Source organism: Pongo abelii, chromosome 1, assembly GCF_028885655.2.
Source record: "Pongo abelii isolate AG06213 chromosome 1, NHGRI_mPonAbe1-v2.0_pri, whole genome shotgun sequence".
NCBI classification, from domain to species: Eukaryota; Metazoa; Chordata; class Mammalia; order Primates; family Hominidae; genus Pongo; species Pongo abelii.
Window position 1 is genome coordinate 85,340,667 of NC_071985.2, and position 20,201 is coordinate 85,360,867.

The following is a 20,201-nucleotide window of genomic DNA, read 5'->3' on the forward strand; positions in this document are numbered from 1 at the left end:
CATTATATGACTCCTTGCCCATTACAGGCCAATGGTGTGAGGTGGCTGCCAAAAAGCAAATGCAGTCTTAGGCGGCATAAAGGCAAGTGCATTGTCTGGAACAAAGAGAAAAATAATGCTCATCTCCTCTGCTTCTCTCTGGGTACCACACTTTAGTAGGGGTGTTGATAACCCACGCTTTTGTTCTGAATACACAGAATCAGGATAGGGAGAAGACGTAAACCCCATCAGAGCAAAAAACAGCAGAGGCAAGAGAAGCTCAAGGAGGCTCAGGACATGTGTCTATAAACATTTGTGCATGATGGACTAGATCCCTTGTGATGGAAAATTTCCAGCTCCTTTCTGTTTAAGAAGAGAACAGGGACTATAGATGTGGGTTACAGAAAGGGAGGTTGCTATACAATATATAAAGAAGATACCTCTAACCATGAATGCTGTCTGCACATAGAGAGGGAGTGAACTCCCCATCACTGGAACGGTCGGGGCCACGGCTGCAGGATTGCCTGTGAATAATTTTGTAGGGTGGTTACTATGCCCTTAAAGCAGAGCTCAATCTGTAGCCGAAGTGCCCCACAAATCATCTGTAAAATCTTGTAAGTATATGAATAAGTGCATTTTTCACTGGGGAGAAGGTCCATAGCCTTCTTCAGATCCTTTATGGGACCTGAAATTCCACCCCAAAAAGGTTAAGATGAACTGAGCTCGAGTGTTATTTCTTTCGATATTTGTTGAACATATGCTATCTGCTAGTAGGGGACACAGAGATGAGGAAGATGCTGTATCCTTGTAAAGGGAACCTTTCAGTTCGGTGTGTTCTTTTAAACAAACAAGTGTAAAAAAAATCCTTATATGTGCTATGAGAGAGAAAGGTGTGCAGTAGAGCAGCAAGGAGAGTGGTCCATTCTTCCTGAGAGCAGTTTCCTTCCAACTCCGAGTTTTGGGGCCTCGATGACAAACAATAGTGGAAGGTTCTTTGGGCACCTTCACCACTCTTTGGGTACAAGTTATCCTCACAGGCTCCCCACAGGTTCCCAGGGGAAGCAGATCTGGCAAAACAGCAGATATCTTGAGAGCTCCAAGCAAGGCTCTGGGAAATGCTAATCTCCAGACATGACCTTTCCTCCAAGACCACATCCCACCTGTCCCTGATGGGGCAGGGTCACTAGGATGTCCTAAAGTGAGGTGCCATGAAATCTGTAGAAAAATGATTTTGATCAGTTCGTGAAAACCCAAATCAGCAGCTGCTTGTGCCTGTGTGCATATGCACATTAAACTGCCAACCTGCTTTACATTTATTTTCCCACCATGTAATGCCTGCTTTATTGGGCCAATAAATTGGAGGCAGTAATATTTACCCATTAAAATCCTACCTAGCTTCCAAGGCCTGGCTCTCTCCCTACATCCCTCAGAGGTCTCCTCAGTCCCTCTGCCCACTGAAAGCACTCTATTCTCTGAGCCCCTGCAGCACATACTGTGCATGATCTCATTAAGCACCTGCTGTTTACAATTTTTGTACCCTTACTTAGGTGAATCCTATGAGTACATTTTTCTAGTTTTAGACTAAACAAGATGTTATCTGACAAGATCATCAGCTCTGCAAAAGGATGGGGAACCTGTCTGATCCTTCCCCTCTGTCTTTGGCTGACTTTTTAATAAGGCAGGGTATGCCATAGGGGCTCAATTAAATAGGATGAAATAATGATTATAAAACTAGAGTGTTTTAGGTAATTAGCTTGATCTCGTTGACAGGTGTGAAAAGGGAGTGGGTGTGGGATTTAAGACTCCCATAGAGGAGTAAATGAGTTTCATACCTCTGATCTGTCCCCGCAACTTTGAGCAAAATAGGAGATGGGGAGTAATGCCCCATGGCCTCCCGCTAGAACCCCGTCCAGAGGAACCCTGAACAAGGAAGGATGTGGAAATGTGTCCTTTTGACACTAACAAATGATTTATTTGATTTACTTTTAGATTTGTTTGGCTAGAATAACAGAATGTTAGAGCTAGAGAAATGTTAGAATTCAAAAGCACAAACTCCTCGTGTTAAAGGTGATGAAACTAAAGTCAATAGAGGCCTGGAGCAGTGGCTCACGCCTGTAATCCCAGCACTTTGGGAGGCCAAGGCAGGTGGATCACCTGAGGTCAGGAGTTCAAGACCAGCCTGGCCAACATGGCGAAACCCCGTCTCTACTAAAAGTACAAAAATTAGCTGGGCATGCTGGCACGTGCCTGTAATCCCAGCTACTTGGGAGACTGAGACAAGAGAATTGCTTGAACCCAGGAGGCAGAGGTTGCAGTGAGCTAAGATCGTGCCACTGCACTCCAGCGTGGGAGACATAGCAAGACTTCATCTCTAAATAAATAAGTAAATAAATAAATAGAGTCAATAGAGAAAAGGTGATTTTAGAATGAGAATAATTAAAGTTACTTGATCATAGAGCTGGTAAGTAGCAAAAGAGATCAGGGTCTAGGTCTCCTGAGTCCTAAAATAAGTGGTCCTCTACTTAAACCCTCCTGAGCTTTCCTCAGGTCTTTCTGAGTAGAATTCGTAGTCCTGGCAGTGACTTAAGGGATCTCTTAGTTACTGTACCAGCTGTTCTCCCTCCTGTTCTCTCTGCTCCAGTCTTGCTGGCCTCCATGCCATTCCTTGAAATGCCAGGCATGGTCCCACCCCAGGACCTTTGAATGTGCTGTATACTCTGCTTGGCTTGCTTCTGCCCCAAATTCCAAGGGCTTGTAGCCTCACCTCTTTCAGGTCTTACTCAAATGTCACTTTTTTAGTGAGGCCAAACTGACTAAAATTACATGCCCCACTGCCTGCTCTAGCCAAACATTCACCTGTTTCTTCTCTGCTGATTTTTTTCTTTAGCATTTATCCCTAATATTCTACACATTTTATCTATTTATCTTGTTTATGTCCTTTCCTCTAACGTAAAGTGTGCTCTCTGAGGGCAGGGACTACTTGGTCTACTTGAGTTCTCTACCCCTGATACTTAGAATCGAGCCTGGCACATAGAAGGTGCTCGGTAAACTCTCATTAAATGAGTGACAGCAGTGCTGGCCAGGATGAAACCCACAGCCCAGAAGCTTCAGTGTGAGATTCAGGGACACGTGAACCAATAGCTAGATATGTAGCCATATTTTGTCCTCAGGTCTCTTCTAGAAACCTGCGAGACCCACTTGGAGCCCAGTGTGGGAAGTTAACCTGCCTCACCCTGGCCAGGAGCTTATCCAGGCTTACTGACTAGCAGAGCAGAAACAGGCAGATGGATCTCCTGGGGTTTTAACTATGGACTTAGAATTGTGGCCTTCAGGTATTCAGTGGAGTAAAGTCATCATGACACCATTGTCACTGTTGCACAGTGTTCTGACAAGATCGGACATGTCCAGGGTGGTATGGCCATAGACCATTGCACAATGTTCTAAATAAACCTTAGCAACTGAATGGAAAGTCCTAGGCTGATTGCAGCGTGGCATCATTGAGGTGATGTTTAGGTTTTGTTAAAATAAAATATCATTATTAATTCATGCCAGAGACAGAAAAAACACTATTGAAACTGTCAGAGGCCCATCTGCCAAAGGCCGGGAGAACTCTCCTCTCCTGTCAGCAATGGGCCCTGAACCTGCTTGGAGAACCACTGACTCCAATGAGGAAACAAAGTTCAGGCTCAGGACAAGTAGAATCAGTAGCTGCTCTAGATGTGAAATGTCTCGCCATCCCAGAGCCTTCTGAATCACAATAGTTGTAACTGGCTTTTAGAGGTACTTAAACAATCTGAACCATATCCCACCAGACCGTTACCTGGTGGAAGATGCCAGGCTCACAGACCGCTAGGAGCCTCTGTGGACAAGCCCAGATCTTCCATAAAAAGCCTCTCATTGAGTCCTCGTCACTGTGTATGTTCAAAGAAAGCGAGAGCTCTTTAGGAACCAGAGAGAGAGGAGACAAAGATTTTCTTCATGCTCGTTATCCAAATCCTGGCATTTCCAAGCCAAAATGGCAGAGGATTCTTTCTTTTGTCTCACCCATCCCTTGGACCATGCTGTTTGCAAATAAACCAGGTTTCAGAGGTCATGGGAGGCCTTTCTCTCTCTACCTGTCCTGTACTCCATGTAGGGTCCCTGTAGATGAAGTAACCATCTGGACTCAGGTCCAAACACCAACGCAGAGCAGGCACATGTCCCAACAAAAGCCCGGACCCTTAACTGTCAGCTCTCCCTGCTCCTCTGGGCTCACTAGCTGCCTAGATGCACAGCATGGTCAGGGGTCCTCAAATTCCTTCCCACTGCGTGGAGCTGCACTGAGGGCAGAAAGGATATCTCGGGGCGGACACTGGCTAAAAAAAATGGCCCCCCTCAGAGGTCACCTCTGGCTGTGGCTCAACTGGAAACCATTAGCCATTTTCTTAGCCTGGTATTGTGCACGGATGGAAATTTAAAGCTAGCGGTGAGCTGCTCTATATTTTCTCTTTCTCCATATTCTCTTCTTCCTCCCACATGAAATGCTGGGGGCCCACCTGAGACCTAACATTTGTCTGTTTTGAGAATAGATGAGTATTTATTAGAATTAAACAGCTGGGAGCTCTGTGATATTTAGACGGGTATTAGGAGGAGTGTATGAAAAGAAGATAATGCTGGGTCTTTTTTTCTGTAAACCAGTCTGGGCTGTTACTGAAGGGATTTCTTGGGTCTCCTGTGAGAGCCAGATACAGTTAATTTCCTGCAAAAGCTGCGGGCTGGGCCGCGCTGATATTGCAGTGTTATTTAGAATAGAAAGGTCAGGCCTGAGATTGAATAATCATTGACAAGAAATCCATGGGGGATATGAAGCAGTTGGTAAGCAGTGACTGAAACCTCGTCTGACTCCTCCCCCGCTTCCCTTTCTTCCTGGGTATCTGGCTGATTCTGGGGTTTATTTATTATTCTTTCTGCAAATGTTTCATGAACCCTCCAAGCTAATGGGAAAGGTGTATCAAGACAGAGACGGCCAGTTTTTAGGCCACCATTTGAGATGGGATGCTCAACTTTACAGACTGGATAGGCCCACTCTGGCTCTGGGGCCATTTGCCTTGGGCACCTGTGCATGAATTTTCAAATCACAAATGGTGGCTTTCTCCTCAATACTTTGAGGCACTTTGTCCCCAACAGGGCTTTCTTTTTTCTGCATGGTCTCTGAGCTGTAGTCTGTGTAGCCCAATTTTATAGCCTGTCCTGAGTGTGAAGCCAAATGTAGGATGCTGGGAAAGCACAAAGGGAAATGAGATGGATGGAACACCTGCCGTGTGTCGGGCATGTGCTGTGTCTTTTGAATATAGTATCTCATGAATCTTGGCAACCCAGAGATTCCCGCATTACTGATGAAGAAGAAGCCTCAGAAGTCTCAGAAAGGTTTGAATAACTTGCTCAAGACCTCCCAGTTCCTAAGCAGCAGATCGAAGATGTAAAACCTAGAGCTGTCTGGGTACCAAACTTGTGCCCTTTCTCTGTGTCACATTGTCTAATAAATTTTCTAATCTCCACTGTGGACTCTTTTTCTGATGCTGTCCTCCTTCTCTTTAATCCAGTCTCTCTAGAGGGTTTCTTAGAAATCCATGTTTTCAATGAAAGAGTTTCTCTTGCTGAAAACCATCAATAGCCACTGTATCAAAAGTCAGGTCCCATAGATTGGGTGGCATAGGGTTGTGTCCAGCTTAGAAAGAGGAGAAATGGGCCAGGGGACTTTCAAGGTCCCTTCTGAATCTCAGATGCCATATAATTTATTTTAAAATAGATTTATTTCTTAAAGGTTTAGCCATGGGATGATTCTTCAAAGTATAGTTAACTGGCTTAATTTGGGAACATTGAAGTACACAAATAATAAAATAATCAACAACTCATCCATCAGCCACCAATTGTGAATTAGCATCTAGGTCATGGTTACAGTTATTCTGACTGGAGCCAGGTAAGGGATAGTGCCTATACTTCTGGTTAGAATAGGAAGGTCTGTAATTGTAAAGTCAGGATCAGCATGATATCTCTGTGAACAGCTCATAAACCAGGTAAGATTATCTGGAATGTCATTCAAGGATGGCTTCTTGGCACCGTGGCTTTGGGTCACAGGTTGTCTGTTGCTGTCCTATGTTGTCACCAAGTATTCTGGTATCTGGTGATATTTCCTGTGCTTCCTGTGACTCCATGGCTGGGTAACATGGAGAAATCCTAGGCAATAGGCTGAGCTGGGACCACAGCCTCTTCTGCAGGTTGCCCACTGGCAGATGAAGAGCTACAAGTGTGAAGATATCCAGTGTGTGAGTAGATTACTGTGTCTTCTGCTTCACCCAAGTTTATGTAAATCCTGCTCCTTCACTGAGAGGCAATTTGATCATTGCTGCCAAATCAGTTACAGAATAATAAATAAGAATATATTTTTGGCTTTATTGGTTTTAAAACATAGATTTAAAACAATAGTACAAGTTTTTAAGCGCCATGATCTGGTGGCTGGTGTATGAACTGGAAGCTTAGAGCATTGAGTTTTATCTCCAGATTGCATGCCCCTTTCTCCTGAAAGAATTGAGGTAACTGTGTGCCTTGAGTCCATTTCCTGAGGCTACAGAAAGTGCAGGGACTTGTCATGGCATTGACAGTTTATTTCTTTGAAATGTCTGAGTACTTTAATGCAGCAAAGATGTCTGCTATTACCCCTTTCCCCATCATTTCCTGAGCCCCCATTTCCACACTGAGGCAAGAATTCTTTCTGTCATTTCACCTGTACCTGGATTCTGGCAGTGCGATGTTTAAGACAATAGATATGTAGAGCAGGAATGTGCATATTCTGGAAAGAAATTAAGTATGAGGTGGTATGGCAAAGCAGTCAACAGCTCCCACTCTGAAGCCAGATTCTCAGCTCCTCTGCTTTGTATCTTTGTACTTTTTGGAAAGTGGATCAGCCTCTCTGTGCTTCAGTTTCTTCATTTGTAATGAATATAATAATAGCACCTACTTAGAGCTGTTGAGAGAACTGAGTATGTGCAAAACTCGTAGAACTGTGCCTGGTCCATGGTAAGCATGATAACATGGAGATGTAATTTTTCCTGCCTACTATGCATCCATACCTTCAAAACACCTTTTCCAGTGTCAAGTACTCTGGCATGCACACAAATTAATTAAAAGGAAATTGGTGGTGATTTCTTATCCAGCTGGTTCAGGTGGAAGCTACAGGCTCTCAGGATCTCAATCCTAACTTTTCTCTGAATGTGATTCTAGAAGCAAACCTTGAGATGTTTCTTTGAGAATGCTTTAGGGCAGCATAAACGGATCCATTCATTCAACACACATTTAATGAGAACTGGCTATGAGCCAGGTACTTCCTTGAGCAATTTACTCCTTAGTCCCCTCATCTCAGTTTCATCACCTGCAGAATGGGAATCATGACACCTGCCCTTTTGCAACCACAGGATTGTTCTGAAGCTCCACAGGAATGTGTCAGTACACCTTATAAAATGCTAGACAAATTGGTGGTGCCAATATTATAACCATGATGACTGTCACTGTCTGTGGGGTCGTGACCCTGCCATCAGATGGCAATCCCCCAATGCAGAGCAGCACTAGATCAGACGGATGACCTCGGGAACACGAGCTCCATGGCACCATCTGGCATCCTCTTTGCCTTTCATTTATGAATGCAGATCTCTCCCCATGCAACACCATAAAGGCAGGTTGTGTGACACCTTTACTGCCTGGCACGATGTGGAGCAGGGATGATCTTTTGCATGCAGGGACAAGGTGCAGAGGCTCACTTCTGCCGTCTGAGCATACGTTTCTTAGGCGGGAAAAGGCCACTGGTACTGCCAAGGGGAACTTGGCCATTCTAGCTGCCCTGGGATAGGCCAGGTTGACCCAGGGCAATAGCAGGACAGCCAAGGTCCAGCCAGGTGGAAGATGTTTTTGCAACCCCTCACCCTTCCCTCCCCCAGTTTGCTCTGGTGGCTGCCATCCCTGAAGTTTATAGGTATCATTACCTATGAAAAATCTGTTCCATCTGAAGACAGTTGGGGTTGGGGATGGGTGGCAGATTGCAATTTAATGATCAGATTAAAATATGCTAAAGCAAACAAATAAATAAATAAAAAGCCCAGCAGCCTGGAGCGCCACAATTCATTCTGTGGGCAACAGAGGCTGGGGCTCCAGGGACCAGCTCGTAATTCACCCCACAGGCAGGTTTAGTAGCCTGTTACTGTATGACCACAAGGAGAAACAACTCTCCAGAAAAGATTTACACTGAATGGCACTGGAGGCTGAAGGGCTAGGGCCTAAGAGAGGAGGGAGGTGGGGGAAACTAACAGGTCCTGGGGCTAATAATGGAGAAAGGATGAATTCTAAACTTACGCCTGCCAGCGACAGTGACCCACATCTTCCCTCCCCTTCCAAGTTTCCCCCGGCCCCTCCACAACTCACCACACTTGAGTCACCCTGCCCGTGGCAATTAAACATAACTTGATAATATCACTTAGGGTCATTCTTCTATTTCACAGCTTACCAGACTGAGCTCACGAGGGAAGAACATGGGGACTATTCCTCTTATTATCCCTGCTTTTAAACACAAAGATGCTACTTAGTAAGTAAATGCTGGGAAGATGAATGAGTGAAACCACTATTCTATCAGAGCTTGTGCTCCTTACTGAAAACTACTCTGTGCAGGTGCTCTGGGGCATGAAAGATGGGTGAAAACATGCCACCCCATGCGGTCCTCCCTTCTCGACATCCCTGTCTTCCTCATCCTCCTTGGGGACCATTCCTTGCTCTCTCTGATCTGTATTCAGGTACTGGTATCTGCCAGATTCCCTCCTCCAGCACAACCTTTGTACCTACTCTGCCTTCTGCCTAGGACTCTCTTTCTGTCCATATTTAACTAATTTGTCAGTTTATAGCCTGAGAGGCAATTCCTCAAGAAGACGTTGTTGACCCCATTGACAAATTCAATTCTCTTTATTATAGACTCTCATAGGATCACATATCTTTTTTCATATTACATATCAGAGTTGCAGATTTACACTTACCTGAGTGAATATTGGATTGATATTAGATACCCCCACTAGACAGGAAACACCCTGAGAGTAGGAACTGGATGTTTTTATTTTTGCTTGTCATCCCCGGCACTCAGAACAATGCCTGGTTCACAGTAGGCTCTCGGGAAACATGTGTTGATTAAAGGAACAATACCTTTCCCTAGCTAGGGACCTTAAGAAATAAACACCACTGAGCCCCCACCTCAGCACGTCCTATGAATCCACAACCTGTCACCCCTTGCCCTCTGCTAACACATCTACAATTATTACAACAGATCTCCATGAAGCTACAATGTAAAACCGATTAGGGCAGCTCCCTGCCAGGGCCCAGCATGGCTGTGGATTGCTGTTGTGTCTGAAGGAAGAGAAGGGTGAGGAGATCTGAGATAATCATTCATTTCCCCGCTTTGGGAAACTTTTTTTTTTTTACCACACTCAGCAAATGATGCTCTTGTACCAATAACAAATGTCAAATGCTCTGCCTGGGACTTGGGGAAGACAGAGCATTAGCAAAAGAGGAGCAATTCAATGAAAAGGACAGAATTTCTGTTTAAGAACTGGAAAGTCAAGTAACAAATGTCACTAGAGACTCCAGGGAGACAGCTTTGCATCAACAACCACCACTACAGAAAAAAATAAATGCATCCGCAACTATCTTTAATCATCTTGCACTCCCTGCTTCCTGGAATCTTCCACGGGGTCTCCCTCTCTCACTTTGACAAGATCCTTAGCTCTCAACACTGTAGCATCTATTGGCAATGGTGTTGGCTGGACCGAGTGCTGGTGAACTAGCCAAGGGGAGCTGTGGGGGCAGCAGATGAAGCCCTATGACACATTAAACAGCGTTGCAAATAAGCCAAACCACCATATCTCCAGCCCATGGTGGTTTGGCTTCTGGAAATCTCTGTTCATGTATTAATCTGACAACTATGAACCAAATGTGGGGGCAGTTGTTCAGTCTTCTCCTATATGAGATGGTAATTGGGATAACATCTTATTCACCTTTATATTCCCACTTAGTATCAATGTTTGAACTAAGCTGAAATCAAAGTGTTCTTGGTTCGGAAGACAGCCAGAAAGGTAAATGAGTAATTGCAACACAATAGGATGAGTGCTACAAGAGAGGGATAAATAGGGTGCTGTGGAAGCAATAATCCTTGGTGGGAACTCAGGAAAGAGTGGCATTGGCACTGAGCCTTGAAACCCGGGAAGGTGTTCTAGCATGAAGACAGTCATTCCAGGCAGGAGAAATCGTGTGTGCAAAGGAAGGTCTAGTGAAGGCAAATGAACTTTCCTTATTCCAGGATTTTCTCTGGGTCCTCACACTATCAACTTCTGCCCCAAATATTGCAATTGCCTCCTCACTGATCTTCCTGTTTCCAAACCTGCTTCCCTGTGGTCTATTCACAGCACTGCTGCCAGAGTCACACTGTTAAAACTTAAGTCATATAATGCTACTCCTCTATCCCAAACATTCCAAGGCCTCCAGGTTCACTCAAAAGAATAGCCAAAGTTGTTACTAGACCTTACAAGAGGCCCTATGTAATCTGTCCCTCCCTTTCACCATTAAATATCTGACTGCATCATCTGACAGTCTTCCCCTCACTTTCTCTGATCCAGCCACCTTGGGCTCCTTGCAATTCCTCAAACCTACCACATATGTTCCTGCCCCAGGGCCTTTGCATGAGCTGTTCTCTGCCTGGAATACTCTTCTCAGATAACCTAATGGTTTATTTCCTTATTCCTTCCACAGCTTGCTCAAAATCACCTTTTTAGTCAATCCTCTGGACCACCCTATTTTGATTTACTCCAGAACTTCTACCCTCCTTTCTTACCTCTTTCCCTTAGCACTTGTCACTTCTAACACACCATTTGGTTTACCTATTTATTGTGTTTATTGTTGGTTTCCTCTTCTGCTGGAACCTAAGATCCCTGACAACAGACAATTTGGTCAAAGTTGTTTCCTTATTACCTAGTGTAGTGCCTGGCACACGGTGGAGTGGTGGGGAGGTATTTGTTCAATATTTGCTAAGTGAAGGAATAAATAAACGGATAGTTTAAAATAACTATATGTTCAAACCAAACACTGGCAGGAATATTCAGGTTTGTTAGACAATCCAGGTCATCATCTCAAGAAGAATTAGGATTCTTTAAATAAATCACAAACTTGATATTTAGAAGTGAGTTAAGCAGAGCTGCTCTTAAACAAAACTACAAGGGCACGCCATGGAAATTTGTCTTCATACCTGCTGTATAATCACTTTGAGGCCTCGTTCTCTATTAGTGCCCTTTTTTTGACTTCTAACTACCGAGATGCTGAGATCTCCCTTTAGGAGAAAGGAGGCGACATGTCTCTCATGCCTTATATGCCTTACTTGAATGGCTTCAATCTCTCCCTCTTTTCCCTCCTCTCTTTTAACATTTCTCCTTTAAAATCTTTTCCTCTTCTCTGTATTCCCTTTCTTCTTTTTTGTTCCTTCAATTTTTCTCTCCTCTTTTGCCCTTTCCACCTCCTCCTACACCATGCTACTCCTCTATCCCAAATCTCCCACCCCTTCTCTCTGTATTTTCCTGTCTTTTCCCCATCTGCGCTCTCCTTCACTGTTTTATTCCCTTTCTCCCTCTTCTTTTTTGCCTTCATTCCGTCCTCCCTCTCTTGTCTGAGCAAGTACTAAGTGTGTTATGAGGTGCTTTGTTCTGTATGTGAGGGAGATCTGATCCTTGAACTCTAATAATTTATGTGGGGAGCCAAGATATTGAAAGGCAATTCAAGGCAGGCCCAAAGACACACTAGAGGAGCTCAGTGGAGAGGTGGATAACTTCAGGAAGGAGAAATAGAATGTCTATGCATGTTCTATGCATGTCTTCTGCATAGAAGACACGGACACCTGCTTGAAGAAGGAGTATGTAAGTGGGTCTGAGTGTGTTAGGGGCCATCATTCTAGGTGGCTGACATCATGGCATCATGAGCAAAGGTAAAAAGGCAAAAAGAAAGAAATAAGCTTGGAATTTCTAGGGGTGCTATAAGAAGACCAGTCTGGCTGGAGCCAACAATTTTTACTTGAACCTAGTAAAAAGGAGAAAAGATTAATAAAGCCCCCTCAGAATTCAGAATATTAATTTTCTATCATTTTAACAGTATTTCTTTTCCTCCACAGAGCAACCTAAATCTACATATATTTTTTAAAGAAAGAAATTGCTAACTCATCTTAGTGATCATGCACTAGTGTATTCCCAGCATTCAGCTGTCAATAAGTATTGATTGAATTGTTTGGAATTATATACCTGCACGACTTGGGGGAAGGTGCAGTAACTATAATCCAGACTTGAGAAGGTTTTAAATCAACATCACCACTGCTTCTGGGTGTGAGGGATTCCTGCCTAGCATCCTTCCACCTCTCCTTGAAGCTAGATGATTTAAGTAATTGGGTCATAACATTTCTTGAGCAGCTTTCATGGGCTTCCTATAGTTCCATCCCTTGATGGGATTAGCTACTCCAAGTCATCCAATTGTAAGAACTTTAAAAATTTTAATCCACATCTGTTCCCATAAGCCCAGTCTAATTCTATTTTCTTCCTGGCTTTGTTAATGGACATCATAATTTTAAATTCTTGTCCAAGCTTGTACATTGATGAATACAGTTGTATTCCTGGCCAAGGACCCAGAGATTTGGGTTGTGTTTTGTTTAATCTTGCTTCATATTGAGCCAGCATTTCCAGTGGCCGTCCTAGCAGAAGATTCGCCTGGGGTACAGAGCAGTGCCTGGCACATAGGAGGTGGCCAGTACATGCTTGCTTGTTGAAGAAATGCAAGGCTGGTTTACAGGTAGCTTGTCAATGTTCATGATTTCCCGAGTAACAACCCCCAGCAAGAGGGGCCAAGAGGACTCACAAACTTTTCAGCAGAGATTTTGCTATTTGCATAGAGGGGTATTGGCAATGCATAGAAAGTCCCAAAGAGGAAGTCTAGACAATCTGAATAAAGCAGTGATGTGCAGAGAGCTAGGACTGCAGCCCTATAAGTGAAAGAGCTGGTTTTATGTCACTAAAGGTCAAGATGCAGTGATTTGACTGGAATCAACTTGGGTGCAGAGGATAAATGGTTAATGTGATTGATGCAGTCACAGTCTCTTGTTCTCTGAAATCAAATACAGAGGGCCCTGCTTGAGCTCCCAGTCCATATGGCTATGTAGGAATTCAGGGCTCTCCAGGGGCCACTGGTCTATCCCCATAGATGTATCTGGAGAATGATCCAGGCCAGCCTGGACAGAAGGCCCTTTTTCTTAGATTTGAGGTAAGAGATGGGAGCTTGTTCCATTCTCTAAGAAAGTTTACCAGAGCCCTGCATTTGGGGAACAGCTGGGTATCCCTTCTGTCATTAATAAAAATGGTTTCTTGATTTCCACTCAGCTATTGCCCCTTTTATTGTTTGGTAAGAAGCTGGAAACCCCTAGCCTTCAACTGAGGTTAGGTCAGTCTGGCAGACTTTCAAATAACCCAAAGACTAGCGTTAGAAGATTTTGCACATTCAAGTATTTTTTACATCCTTTCTCCCTAAAGTAGAATCTCCAGCACCTTGGTCATTTGAAGCCTAGAAAAAAAGCACTAGGAGAGAACAAGGATTCAAATAAAGTACACGGCATGTATGAAGACAAACTTCAATAACAGCATAGTTTTGTCCAAGACCAACTTTGCCTACTTCCCTTCTAAGCACCAAGTTTGTGATTTGTTTGAAGAATTCTAAATTTTCTTAAGATGAGATTCTGGGATGTCTAGCAGGCCTGAATATCCCTTCCAGTGTTTGCTTTGCAATTCTTCATTCATTTATTCATTTGGGCCTTTAGATTGTCTGTACTAGGCATAAGTGGGCCACACTGCACAGTCACCCCAATTTCTCCCTTCCTCTTTCTTTAATTGAAATACAAGATCCATAAAGGAAACATTAGTGGGGCTTGAGACCCCTACCACAGGATTGCAAGATGGCTGTTATGAGAGTTGTGGTTTCAGAAACTCAGATTTGCAGTCAGCCACAGCGTGTGTGTGTGTGTGTGTGTGTGTGTGTGTGTGTGTGTGTGTGTGGGCTGGCTCTGGGGGTGGTGACAGCATTTTATCAGTGAACTGACACAAAGGAATGAGGCCCTTGTTTATTGGAGGTGTTCATCTACTCTTGGGTTGAGGTGCAGAAATATTTTAGTGACATTTTTACAAACCTGAGGCTAAAAAAGACATTTACAAGGCACATACTTGGACTCCTTGTCCCTGGGAATCAGGTTCACTCAGATTTTCTAGGAGAAATGGAATCAGTATCTTTTTTTTAAGTTTGTAATTTTTGTAAACAAAATAGGAGCAGTGGAAAAATGAATAAGAAATGATGGCAAGCACACTGATTGAGCTGGGAGGTGACAACTTTTTCAGGAAGAGTAAGATCTTAGCAGCCAGGCTAGCTTGATATAAAAGAAAGAAAATACACCCATAGCTAACTGTTCTTTATAATGGAGCTAGGAAACAGGACAATATTTTAATTATTCTTAGTTCAGGCTTGAAGATGCACCCAGGGAGATATATTAGAGAAATCACACTAATAACTAACACATGTTTAGCATTGTTCTAAGTGTGTCAGGCATTGTTCTAAGTGCTTTACATATATTAACTCATTTAATCCTCCCTATAATTCTATATGAAGTAGATACTAGAATTGTCTTCATTTTATTGATGAGGAAACTGAGGCACAGAGAGATTAAGCAACATATCAAAGGTCACATGGCTGGTAATTAGTTATGGTAAAATGGGAAATTTGGTCTTTGTCCCCAGTTCCTGGTACAGAACAACTGAAACTGTTAGAATTTCCTCAGTGATAAGGGTGATAGGAGAGTCTTTTGTTCTAATGAGGTGACTCTTGGCAGGCCACTAGACAGCTTAAGCATGAAGGCTGGTCACCAGAAAGACCAAGACTTGATTAAAAGGTTAGAACTTTCAGCCCCACCCCACATTTCCTGGGTAAGAGGCTATATAGCCTGCATCACCAATGCCTATGGACAATGATTTAGTCAATCATATGTATTTAATGAAATCTACATGAGATTCATAAACAATGGGTTTCAGGGAGCTTCTGAGTTAGTGAACACATCCACATGCCAGGAGGGTGGCACACTCCAACTCCATGGGGTCAGAGGCTCCTGTGCTTAGGACCCTTCCAGACCTCCCACTATGTGCCTCTCTGTTCGGCTATTTGTATCCTTTATAATAAACTGCTAAATGGAAGCAAAGTGGCTTCCTGACTCCTGTGAGCCATTCCAGCAAATTATTGAATTTGAGGAGGGAGTCATGAGACCACCCAATTTTTAGCCAGTCATCAGAAGTACGGGTGACACAATACTTGTGGCTGGTGTCTGATGTGAGGGCAGGCTTGTGGGACTGAGCCTTTAAACCTTAGGAGTCTGAAGCTAACTCCGGGTAGTTGGTGTCAGAAACGAGTTGGATTGTAGGACACCTAATTGGTTTTGGGGAATTGGAAGAAAACTTCTCATCTGTTTTCAGAAGTGGCATCAGGAAACCTGGCAGTAGCAGAGCTGGGATTCAAGTATGTGTGGTCTTGCTTTTAGGATCTCGGTGAGCAAACCAATGTGTTCCTCAATACCAAAGGATCCAGAAAGCACCCAAAGCAGCAGATAGGGGACCAGTTATGGCAGCAATTGGAAATGTTCTCACTGGTGATTCAGAAGGCTTCACTAGCTGCGAACAGAAAAGGTGGACACATTTGAGAGGGGAAAATCAAGAAGATCAGAGGAAAATACTTCAAGGATTATTAGTGAATTCCAACATAGCAGTTACGTGTATACAGAAACAGACCTGTCATGTGTTCTGAAGGTGTAGCGCAGGAAATGGGCTCTAAGGGAGGGCTCCTGGGAGGGCGGAAACACACTACAGCCATGTGATGGCTGAGCCTGGGTGTGTGCTCGTGGGAAGACTCCGCCTGTGAAGCATTACTCAGCTCAAGGAATTAAAGCTGAACAGTGGAAGCTTTGGACAGATCCAGAGATATTGAAAAAAAATTAAAAATATAATTTAGAGAAGTATGCTAGGAAAACAAATGTCTGTGCCCAACAGCAGAGAGTGAGCCCTATGCCAGACAGAGAAGGGATGCAACCAGGGAAAGGAGCAGGTTAGAACATTTTAAACTTCGCAGTCTCTGCTGAAAAGGATTTGAGGAACAATAGGAGCGAAACATCAGGGGTGAATCTCAAGGGGAGGGCAGAAAGAAATGTTTCTGCTAATACTGAAGCAGCACCAGTTATTCAAGGCCTGGAACTCCAAGGCAGAGGGAAGGGAGGCTTTGTGGGGAGTGGTGCCCAGGGAAGAAGCCCTGCCCTCTGCACCGACAACGGCCTGCTTCAGGATTTGAGTTTGACTCCAATTGAGATAAAGGAAAAGCCCAGAGAAGGTCATGGGCTGGAGGAATTCCAGAGAAGGAAGCAGCAGAGGTCACAGTGGTACAGGGATAAACATATCTAGGATTAGGAATGCAGGGTTTAAAGGGAAATGGAAATCAAGATAAATCTCCAATATGTATATGAATACCAAGGGGGAGGCGGGAGCCTCAAGTGAGCCTGTGGACTGGAGAGGACCCATTTTACATTTTTGAATTTTTCACAAAGACATGAATATTTCAAAGGTCATTCTCAGAGAAAGGAGGCAGAATGCATAGATTGGATTGTTTCCCTCAGGATATAGGAAGCAGAGTGCAAAATTAACCTCTTGTTGGTGGCTGTTTTTCAACATTATATTTGATAGTACTCAACTGGCATTGTAAAGACTGAAATAAAAATTGTATTTTTGCTTTTTCACGTGCTCTCTGTCTTTCCTGCTTCCTCACCAAGTTTTCAAATCTCTTCTACGGTCATTTGTTACCACTGGTCATGTTCCATGCTCTGGGTTCTGGAAACTTAATTGTGCTGTAGGAGTCTGAGCTTTGCTGTGTTTTCTAAATTCTGTGGGTCAGGCCAACACTGGGATGTGGTTCAAATGCCTACTCAGTGACTTTCTAGGAAAAAAAAAAATGGGATACTAGAAAGATTCAAGGTTGGATTAATTGAACTTTGGAGGGGGCAGAATGATTTTCCTCATTTCAGTAGAAGAGGCCAGCTGCTGCTATAGAAGGAAGGCCTTCAACTTTACTTCTGGCAATGGAGTGAGGGTGTACTGGCTGGGAATGAACACAGTAGGAGGACATTGGAGACTGTGGAGTTGTAGACTAATATTCCTTTGAATTTTAATTTAAAAGACAGGAACCTAGGTGTGGTGGTTCACGCCTATAATCCTAGCACTTTGGGAAGCCAATGTAGGCAGATTGCTTGAGCCCAGGAGTTCGAGACCAGCTTGAGCAACATGACAAGACCTCATCTCTACAGAAAATACAAACATTAGCCGGGTATGGTGCATGCCTGAAGTCCCAGCTACCTGAGTAGCTGAGGTAGGAGGATCATTTGAGCTCAGGGAGGTCGAGACTGCAGTGAGCCATGTTCGTGCCACCTCACTCCAGCCTGGTGAAACAGCAAGACCCTGTCTCAAAAAAAAAAAAAAAAAAAAAAGAGAGAGAGAGGAGGATTTTATTTTGAACTTCAACTTCTCTCTGAATATTAGAATGAGAGATTTGTATTCAAATGTATGCGATCACTTGGGGCCTTTTCTGCTATCACAAAGTGTGGGTTAACTCTGGTGAGCTATGTCGTGTGGCTGGGCATTGTGGGAGAGAGTGAATTTTGGCTGAGGGTACAGGAGAACCTGAATATTAATGAATGCACCGTTTTGATCTATCTAGAAGCATCCAGAAATAAGAGTTGCATTGTCTTTTGCGTGGGTCCTGGGAGGATACACAAGGACAATGATTCTCCAAAGAATGTGGCCCTGGGCAATGCCACTGCTATAACCCTTTACCTCACCTCTACCACGCCCAAGGTGACCTCAGAAGTCTGCCTAAGGCTGGAAGCCATAGGTTGAATCACACTGGCCTCGGTGGTCAGCAAAACCACTTACTTCTTTGTACACTATAGTAGCTTTTATGCAGGAATGGGAGGAAACTCCCCAAAGCAGAACATCATTCCTGATTCAGGGATCCAGATTAAAACAACCTTCTTGAACTTACCCACTGAATGATTTGATAAGACTAGGTTCTTGTGCCTCTCTCCACACTGGATGTTTCCAGAAGGAAGGCTATATTCTGCATACGAAATGGTGGTCAGTAAAATTGACATTTTGTTGCGTGTTTTTTTAAAAAAATTTTTTTTAATTTAAAAGGCTTATCAAAGTAAGCAGTGGGAGTGAAGGAACAAAGGAATCTGTAACTGGTTGTAATCAATTAGTTGCAAACACTACTGCACTTGAACCAATCATGTCTTTTTTCGAAATGGGAATTTGGCCGGGTGTGGTGGTTCATGCCTATAATTCCAGTACTTTGGGAGACCAAGGCAGGAGGATCACTTGAGGCCAGGAGTACCAGCCTGGCCAACATGGTAAGACCTCGTCTCTACTATAATTACAAAAATTATTTGGGCATGGTGGTGCATGCCTGTAATCCCAGCTACTTAGGAGGCTGAGGCAGGAGAATCGCTTGAACTCAGGAGGCGGAGGTTGCAGTGAGCAGAGATCACATGAGACACTGTCTCAAAAAAATAAAATAAAATAAATAAAAATAAATAAATAAAATGGGGATTTGGTGGAAGTCTGTTCTATAAGGATAGCCATGTACAAATCTATGGTTTGGGAGAAGGGGTGAGCGTATGAGATTTTGTGATTTTAAGGGGTTAGACCTACACTTTACCATACTCTTCAAGATGACTGCTGGCTGCCAGACTTGATTCTTCCAGCTAGCAGTAAACATGTCAGTGTGACCCGAAGATGGCAACAAGGTGGCCCTAACGTACTGCAGCTCTCCCTTCCTAATGACCACAGGCTTGGTGCTAAGGCAAGCTAGAAAACGACATTTGGAGAACGTTGGAAAAAAGGGGTTGTTTCTCTCGCATTCTTACATTTCCACAGAGGTGGAGACTTCTGTTTCCTCTACTTTAAGCGGGCAATATTGGATTGGACATCTCTGGCCCCTGTTAAATCCCTCTCTTGATCTTCTTTGTGAAGAGTAATCAAGCCAAGTGTGGAATGCTGACATGGAAATGTCTCTACTGAAAGTGTGTCCAGTCAATGAAACAGCTATATATGGGCTTGTCTTTTGCTCTTCCTTATCCCATCACTAGGTGTGATGGAGATAGTCAGCTGTCCACAACGTTACTGTGTGCAATTGTTCCCAGGAAGTGGCTGCCTAGCCAGGGACTACTTTTCTAATCCCCACGCCTACCCCTAACCCTTGCATTTAGGAATATGAATGGAAGGGAAGTCTTGGTCAAGGCTTTCAAGAAGCGGGTGGGCCTTCTTCACACCCTTTCCCTTCTGTGGACTAGATGTGAAAAGCTATAGATTCTTGGAGGATGGATGAGCCACAAAGTAGAAGCAGCTAGATCCCTGAATTACTTCAAGGAGAGGCAATGACCAGGGACATTTGCCTTAGGCTATACCCTAAGTGAGAAATAGCTTGTGTTGCATTTGAGGCAGTATACATTTTTGGTCTGTTTGTTACATCTATTTAGTACCGCTCTAAGCGATACACTAGGTGGGTGAGTTAGACCCTAATTTTACATGCAATTGAAAAAGGAAGTCATCGGAGCCTGCTTGCTCCCATAAGTATATTCCAGTGTTTAGATTTGAAGAGCGAACACGAATCCTCCATTTTGGCTTCTGGTGACATTCACCAACTCAACATTAGCAGATAGCTGTAAACTTTGGAGGCCAATGGGCACTTAGCTTGTCCACTAATAAAAATGATTATTTGATTCCCATAGGCTGGGGATGCTTTGATCTAGTTTCTATCACTTAGAATCGTGATTGGGATAAGTGATTGTTACCTCAACTTTCAATACATACTCGTCTCATAGAGGATTTGGACAGAGCCTCATAGGAGAGCTACAGCATGAAAATGAGAATGTAATGCATGTGATGGCCCTAGAGTAACATGTCAAAAGCCAGACGAGGAGTTCCATCCCACTCTATGGATGGGAAGATGGTGTTAAAGACTTGGGCACAGACTTAGGTGCGGAGGCCTGGTGTTCCAGC